Below are 7,833 nucleotides of genomic sequence, written 5' to 3'. Positions count from 1 at the left end.
TGGATAAAGGCAGGTAAGGAGAATGTAACATCTTTGGAGAAAAGGTATGGCATAAATAAAGGGAAAGAAGGAGGGAGGGAACTCTGGGCTTCTAAAGATGGCCATACACCTTTTTTTAATGATACAATATTTTGCTGTGTCCCCAGCTTTAGCACAGTTGGGAACCATCTTAATCTAGTGGTTTGAGCATTGGACTATGGCTGCATCTGCACTGCAGAATTAATACAGTTTGGCACCCCTTTAACTGCCATGGCTCAATGTAGTGTGGCACCAGAGCTCTCAGGCAAAGAAAGATAAATATCTCACCAAACTACAAATCCCATGATTCCATAGCACTGAGCCATAGCAGTTAAGGTGGTGTCAACCTGCTTTATTTCAGAAGTGAATATGCAGCCTACTACTTTGGAGTTTATCACACGGGAGGAATTTCTCTTAATTCCTCCCATGTTCAGCGAATTTATGTGAATTCGAATTGAGTTCGAACTGACTTCCCATTGCCTGAAAATAGCTTGCCATTGCCCGAAATTGCATGTGATCACCTCCTACGCAATAACGTGAAACCCCATGATTGCATTCAGACTGACTTCCCATTGCCCGAAATTGCGTTTGGTAATCTATCATGCAATAACGTTAAACCCCATGATTGTGTTCGGATTGCCATTGGATTATACTTCCAATTTCCTTTGTCTGATAATGTCCTTAGAGATCAGAGTTCAAATACACACTAGGCCATAGAAACCTACTAGATGACCTTGGGCAAGTCACCCTCTCACTCTCAGACCCCTTCTGAACAAATCTTGCCAAGAAAACCCAGGGACAGGGTTGCCTTAGAGTTGCCCTAAGCCAGAACTGACTTGAAGACACATAGCAGCAACTGGCTTTGACACAGGTGTCCCAATATCAGGAGCCTAAGATGCCTCTCTTAAAAGCTTGGCTACAGAAAGCAAGAGCTTCAACACACATTATGCTGGTATTCCCACATTCACACTGCATTCCCATGGTGGTGGGAGTGGATGCTCCTGTGAGGCAAGATGCTATTGTGGAGTAATCCCTGTGAATTATTGATTTGATCCAGTGTGTGTAGAAATTCTTAGAGGATCTGTTCTTACTAGCAGAGTTCAGAAAGCAAGAAAGTACTGGAAAGAAGAGAAGCTGTAGTTGCCAAGGATAAGAATTAATCCCTTTTCATTTTGAATGAAGTAGCAGAATATTCAATAATGTATTTAGGAGAGGACAAGAGTAAATTCTTTATGGTGGAATTTCTGTTATACATTCACCCCCATATTGTATCTTTTATTTAGGCCTTTAAGATTTGTCTCCAAGGTTGCTTAATCTACTACTAAGTAGGACATAGAGAACATTTCTACAATCAAGTCATGCACTGACATTTCACTGGATGCATGGAAATTTGGGGACATTAGATATGTGTTCAATTTTATATATAATTTGTTGTATTGTTGATGGGGGGGGGAGGCAGCATGGTGTAGTGGTTTGAGTGTTGGACTAGGATACTGGAAATCAGCCATGGAAACCGTTGGTGACATTGGCAAGTCACACTTCCTCATCCTTACAGGAAGACAATGACAATACCCCCTCTGAACAAATCTTGTCAAAAAAAACAACAACATGATAAGGTCACCTTAGGGTCATTATAAGTCAAAAAAGACTTGAAGGCACATAACACCAACCAACACACACACACACATACATGCACATACAAAATGGGAGTGACTGTGTTTACAATACTCATTTATGATTGACCCTATAGAATCCAGAAATAGTACACTATTGCTGTTGCTGGTAGTGTCTCCAGTATTGAGGAACCACATATGTGGCAAACAGCTACTCAGTAGCAGCAGTAGTGAGAAGTGACACTGGCAAAAATATCTCTCAGAGACAATGGCAATGGTACCATAGATGTCATATCTCTAAAGGAGATGCTACACCACAGAGAAAGGCAATGATTAACCACTCGTGAAGCATTTTATGTTGAAAACCCTATACTGAGACAACCCAATGTGAAACATGAGATAGTCCATGGAATCATTAGGAGTGTGTGGGGAGTGCGGAACAAATTGGGTGACACATCAGAGAAGGGGTGACACCCAGTTGGACCCTCCTCCTGCACCGGTTCTATCTGGCACCCACCCCTTCTTCTCCACTGACCTGGCTCTCTTCAAGAGGAGGAAGCCTAACACTAAAGGAGAAGAGGCAACATGCACCTCTTCTGTCGTCGCCCCCCCCCCCCCCGCTGCCTCACTTGCCCAGTTACCTGGGTGCCCCCTAGCAGCCCTGGGCTGGCAATGGACAGATGGGTGAGTGAGTGAGGCAACAAGAGGGAAGCATGGAGGGCAGGGTAGGCTACTGCTGCCACTGACAACTCTTTCTGGGTCTGGCTGGGTGGTGGCTGGCTGGGGAGGGTGGCAGGCAAGAGAGGAACTGGGAGAGTAGGGTCAAGCATACACCCCTCCTGGCTACTCTGCTGTCCTAGCTCCCTTCCTGTGGAGAAAGCTGAGGCAGTGGAGGAGGAGCAGGAACAAGTTCAGCCTCATGGCTTCTCCACTACCCTGGCTCTCTCTCTGAAGAAGAAGCTGAGATAGTGGAGGAGGATGAAGGGTGAGTGCCCTTTCCATCTCCTCCTGCCCTGCACCTCACTTGCCTAGATGGGCAAGCAGGCAAGCAAGCAAGCCAGCAAGTAAGGCTGTGGCAGGGGAGGAAAGGCAGGGAAGATTGCTGCTGCTGCCACAAGCTAGCAGTTCTTGAAGTGTCTGGTCAGATGGGTGGGCAGCCCTCCCCCAGCAGCCCTATGCACTGCATGACAACAAGGTGAGTACTGTAACACCACTGGAGATAGTGCTGATCAAAGAGACTCAAAAGGCACTTAGGGGTCGTTCCCACTTACCTCAGACACATGGACCATTGCAAGATCCTCTCACAGCTCCTTAGACTGGAGTGGAGGTTGGAAACATCATCCTGCTCACCAGCATCACAGAACTCCATCCCTCAGTCTAATGGGTTGGATTTTAGATGGGCATCAGGGCTCAGATGAGGAGAGAGATCGTATGCACAACATCATGGCCCTACATCTGATGCATGACTTTAGCCCAGTGATGGCGAACCTATGGCACACGTGCCAGAGGTGGCACTCAGAGCCCTCTCTGTGGGCACATGTGCCGTCGCCCCAGCACAGAGTTTGCCAGAGTTTGTTACTAGAAAGCCAGAGGGACATGGCACTTTGCAATTAATAAGTGGGTTTTGGGTTGCAGTTTGGACACTCAGCCTCTAAAAAGTCCACCATCACTGCTTTAGCCTATATTTATAAAGGTGCACTATTCTCAGGAATTACATCTAAACTATGTATGTGTAATGGGGGAGGGTGTTGCAGATTAATGCAAAAGCAAGCTAGAATGAACCTACAAAAAATACATGCAAAATTTTCTAAAATGACAATACAGTTGGCCCTCCATTCTCATGGAGGATCCATTCCAGACACACACACACACACACACTGCAAAAACCAGGTTCACACTTATTCAAGCCCCATAGGTTTGAATGGAGCACACTCCTGTGAGCACTGCACAGGTGTGAGCACCATTGCAATTAGTGGAGGTTGCCCCTCTGCACATATCCAAGAACGCAGATCTCAGATCTGTGCATTAGGAGGGGCGACTGTACATAGATCCAGCTAGCCTTACACTTGACATGAATTCTTTCTTTCTTCTTCTCCTTTTAAATACAATGGGCCCTTGGTATCCACTGTAGTTTGCTTCCAGGACCCCACCCCACCCCATAGATATCAACATCCATGAATGCCTATGTCCCATTAAATACAATGGCATAGTAAAATATTTAAAACATATGCCTTATATAAAATAGCAAAATCAAGGTTTGCTTTGGGGTGTGTGTGTGTGTGTGTGTGTGTGGCACCTTAAGGTATCTTGGACAACTCCCATCACTCCAGGTAGTGGTCATATTGAATGACCATCCAACGCTTCTGGTGTAACCTGGGTTGGAAAAGGGTAATTTGGGTTAATGGGGGCAAAATGGCAACTCTCTAGAATGGGAGTAAGGAGGCAAAGAAGTGCAAGGGAAAATCCATTTCGTAGAGTAGGATCCCAAGAGTCTGCTTTAACTTTTGCAAATTCATGAATAAAACATAGGAAATGAGACCATGACTAAGAAAATTCTTGTTAAAATTATTCATTTATTCTTTAAAAAATAAAAGTGAAGGCCCTAAATCTGTGACTCCTGCTGGATGCCCAGAGGAAGGCGAAAAACCTCCAGGATCTCTGGCCAATTTGTCCTGGAGGAAAATTCCTTCCCGACCCCAAAAGTGGCGGTCAGTGCAACCCTGGGCATGTCAGAAAGAGCCATACGCAAGCGGTTCACTAGCTACTGATGCTCTCGCCTTCTCCTTCAAAGGTTTTGGGTGGCGACAGCAGTCTGGCCTAGAAAAGGAACTGCAAAAGAATTCGGTTACTGAAATCCTTAATCTTGATCATCTGCAAGAGTTGGGAGGTTTCAAGACAGGTAGCAGCCATTGGACCTTATCATTCGAGCGAGATCCTGTTCAGAAACGGGATTTAAACTAGATTTAATGAATTTTAAAAAAGCACCCACAAATGCGTGAAGTCTGTCACACGACATTCCTGCAAACATGAAATAACACGAAAATAAGCTGAAGGTAAAAGGGAGAAAAACAGCAGCTTTTTCCTTTTGGGAAGAAATTGAATTAATGACCTGGCTACAGTTTCAGCTAAAAATGGTGCAGTACTTTTAAACATTTAGAACAATGAGCATTTAGCAAACTTTTCAAGTCCCTTGACTTGGGTTCCTTACCTGTGATTTCCAGGGGCATTTGGTCAAAGCTGGAATAAAATGCAATGTCAAAATAAAATCACATAAAAATACTTACCTCTCTTTCTTGAGAATCAGGGTCTATCAAGAACTGCATAGATAAAATACATTACCTGATTCATTCCAGACTTTTCACGTTGCTTGACTTGGGTTCCTTACCTGTGTTTTCCAGGTGCATTTGGTCAAAGATGGAAAAAAGAGCGCTGTAAAATAAAATAAAATAAGATAAAAAATACCTACCTCTCTTTCTTGAGAATCAGGGTCTATCATGTACTGCATAGATAAAATACATTACCTGATTCATTCCAAACTTTTAAAGTCACTTGACCTGGGTTTCTTACCTGTGTTTTCCAGGTGCATTTGGTCAAAGATGGAAAAAAGTGTGCTGTAAAATAAAATAAATAAAAATAAAAATACCTACCTCTCTTTCTTGAGAATCAGGGTCTATCAAGAACTGCATAGATAAAATACATTACCTGATTCATTCCAAACATTTCAAGTCCCTTGACTTGGTTCCTTACCTGTGATTTCCAGTTGCATTTGGTCAAAGCTGGAAAATAGTGCGCTGTAAAATAAAAAATAAAAAAAAATACCTACCTCTCTTTCTTGAGAATCAGGGTCTATCAAGAACTGCATAGATAAAATACATTACCTGATGAATTCCAAACATTTCAAGTCCCTTGACTTGGTTCCTTACCTGTGTTTTCCAGGTGCATTTGGTCAAAGATGGAAAAAAGTGTGCTGTAAAATAAAATAAATAAAAATAAAAATACCTACCTCTCTTTCTTGAGAATCAGGGTCTATCAAGAACTGCATAGATAAAATACATTACCTGATTCATTCCAAACATTTCAAGTCCTTTGACTTGGTTCCTTACCTGTGATTTCCAGTTGCATTTGGTCAAAGCTGGAAAATAGTGCGCTGTAAAATAAAAAATAAAGAAAAATACCTACCTCTCTTTCTTGAGAATCAGGGTCTATCAAGAACTGCATAGATAAAATACATTACCTGGTGAATTCCAAACTTTTCATGTCGCTTGATCTGGGTTTCTTACCTGTGTTTTCCAGGTGCATTTGGCCTAGAAAAGGAATTGCAAAAGAATTTAGTTACTGAAATGCTTAATCTTGATCATCTGCAAGAGTTGGGAGGTTTCAAGACAGGTAGCAGCCATTGGACCTTATCATTCGAGCGAGATCCTGTTCAGAAACGGGATTTAAACTAGATTTAATGAATTGGGGAAAAAGCACCCACAAATGCGTGAAGTCTGTCACACGACATTCCTGCAAACATGAAATAACGCGAAAATAAGCTGAAGGTAAAAGGGAGAAAAACAGCAGCTTTTTCCTTTCGGGAAGAAATTGAATTAATGACCTGGCTACAGTTTCAGCTAAAAATGGTGAAGTACTTTTAAGCATTTAGAACAATGAGCATTTAGCAAACTTTTCAAGTCCCTTGACCTGGGTTCCTTACCTGTGATTTCCAGGGGCATTTGGTCAAAGCTGGAATAAAATGCAATGTCAAAATAAAATCACATAAAAATACTTACCTCTCTTTCTTGAGAATTAGGATCAATCATGTACTGCAAAGATAAAATACATTACCTGATGCATTTCTAACGTTTCAAGTCCCTTGACTTGGTTCCTTACTTGTGTTTTCCAGGTGCATTTGGTCAAAGCTGGAAAATAGTGCGCTGTAAAATAAAATAAAATAAAATAAAATAAAATAAAATAAAATAAAATAAAAATACCTACCTCTCTTTCTTGAGAATTAGAGTCAATTATGTACTGCATAGATAAAATATATTACCTGATTCATTCCAAACTTTTAAAGTCACTTGACCTGGGTTTCTTACCTGTGATTTCCAGGTGCATTTGGCCAAAGCTGGAAAAAAGTGCGCTGTAAAATAAAATAAAATAAAAATACCTACCTCTCTTTCTTGAGAATCAGGGTCAATGACGTACTGCATAGATAAAATACATTACCTGATTCATTCCAGACTTTTCATGTTGCTTGACTTGGGTTCCTTACCTGTGTTTTCCAGGTGCATTTGGTCAAGGCTGGAAAAAATGCATTGCCAATCATATTGCTGGTCATATTTGTCTGTATAAGTTCTACATGCTTGTTGTTATCCCCGTAAACATCTCAACAATGCCAACCTGTGACGATGTTCATTCTGCCTTATCCTTTCAGGCTGGCATTGTAATTTATTGACCTTGCCACCTTCCTACCTGAAGCAACTCTCAGAGATACTTATACCACCAAAACCATTAAATATCAGGCACTAAAACTATAGTTGTAACTACTCAGAAAGTAACTACAGAAGACGCTTCTTCTTCATGCAGCATTTCTAGGTTTCTTTTTTTTTAAATTATTTTTATTTATTTTTAATATTAAATTTTTAATCTTTATTGAAATATTTACAAATTTTAAAAAATGCACAATGTCTTCTTGTTTCAACATTTTAAATTGATATTCATACTTTTTCTCCCCCCTTCTTCTGTTTCTATACTGTATCGTTACTATTCTTATCAGCTACAATCTTAAATATTCCCCCGAATAAAGAAATACATGCCTTTATCTCACTATGTGGCTCCTCTTTTGAGTCATTACTAAGAGTGTGCAGAATCTTATCTCTTAAATCCTATGCTTACAAAACCTCTGGTGACAGTTTAATTTCCTTTTCGGGGTGCAACGTATCTATAATTTTAAACTATACCTGTTTCATGTGTCGAGCTGAAGGTGGCAATCTCACAGTCTCTTTCTTCCATCATTATTGTAGGCCTTGTCAAGATATATTATATACAAATTATAGAATTTTGAAATTGTTTTCCCTTTCCTATCCATTAGGATCAGATCTAATTCCTTCTTGTTTTGTGCTATGCCATATTGTTTAATGTCTTTTTTATATCTCTCATGAAATTGAAAATAGAAAAACCAATGGATGTCATGCCCTTCTGCTATTAATTCTTCCTTTGT

The 7,833-nt window shown here is 40.9% G+C and overlaps 1 long non-coding RNA gene across 1 annotated transcript; it reads right to left on the bottom strand.

The window, feature by feature from the left end:
* Positions 1 to 4,184: 4,184 nt before the first annotated feature.
* Positions 4,185 to 7,833, bottom strand: LOC149321349 (uncharacterized). Its single transcript, XR_016280875.1, has 6 exons — positions 7,574 to 7,833; positions 5,912 to 6,547; positions 5,735 to 5,778; positions 5,555 to 5,598; positions 5,379 to 5,422; positions 4,185 to 5,060 (listed from the first exon to the last, which is right to left on the bottom strand). It is a non-coding gene; the product is annotated as an uncharacterized LOC149321349 (long non-coding RNA).

The sequence above is a fragment of the Sceloporus occidentalis genome, unplaced genomic scaffold (genome assembly GCF_023333645.1).
Source record: "Sceloporus occidentalis isolate IW3139 unplaced genomic scaffold, rSceOcc1.0.p SCAF_1, whole genome shotgun sequence".
Classification (NCBI taxonomy): domain Eukaryota; kingdom Metazoa; phylum Chordata; class Lepidosauria; order Squamata; family Phrynosomatidae; genus Sceloporus; species Sceloporus occidentalis.
This window is presented reverse-complemented; position numbering and strand designations above follow the sequence as displayed.